Source organism: Terrapene carolina, unplaced genomic scaffold (assembly GCF_002925995.2).
Source record: "Terrapene carolina triunguis isolate 2854851 unplaced genomic scaffold, T_m_triunguis-2.0 Scaffold32297, whole genome shotgun sequence".
Classification (NCBI taxonomy): Eukaryota; Metazoa; Chordata; order Testudines; family Emydidae; genus Terrapene; species Terrapene triunguis.
Window position 1 is genome coordinate 21915 of NW_020696648.1, and position 209 is coordinate 22123.

A 209-nucleotide genomic window follows, 5' to 3' on the forward strand; every position below is an offset into this window, starting at 1 on the left:
ATAGATTCTAGGACTGGAAGGGACCTCGAGAGGTCATCGAGTCCAGTCCCCTGCCCGCATGGCAGGACCAAATACTGTCTAGACCATCCCTGATAGACATTTATCTAACCTACTCTTAAATATCTCCAGAGATGGAGATTCCACAACCTCCCTAGGCAATTTATTCCAGTGTTTAACCACCCTGACAGTTAGGAACTTTTTCCTAATGT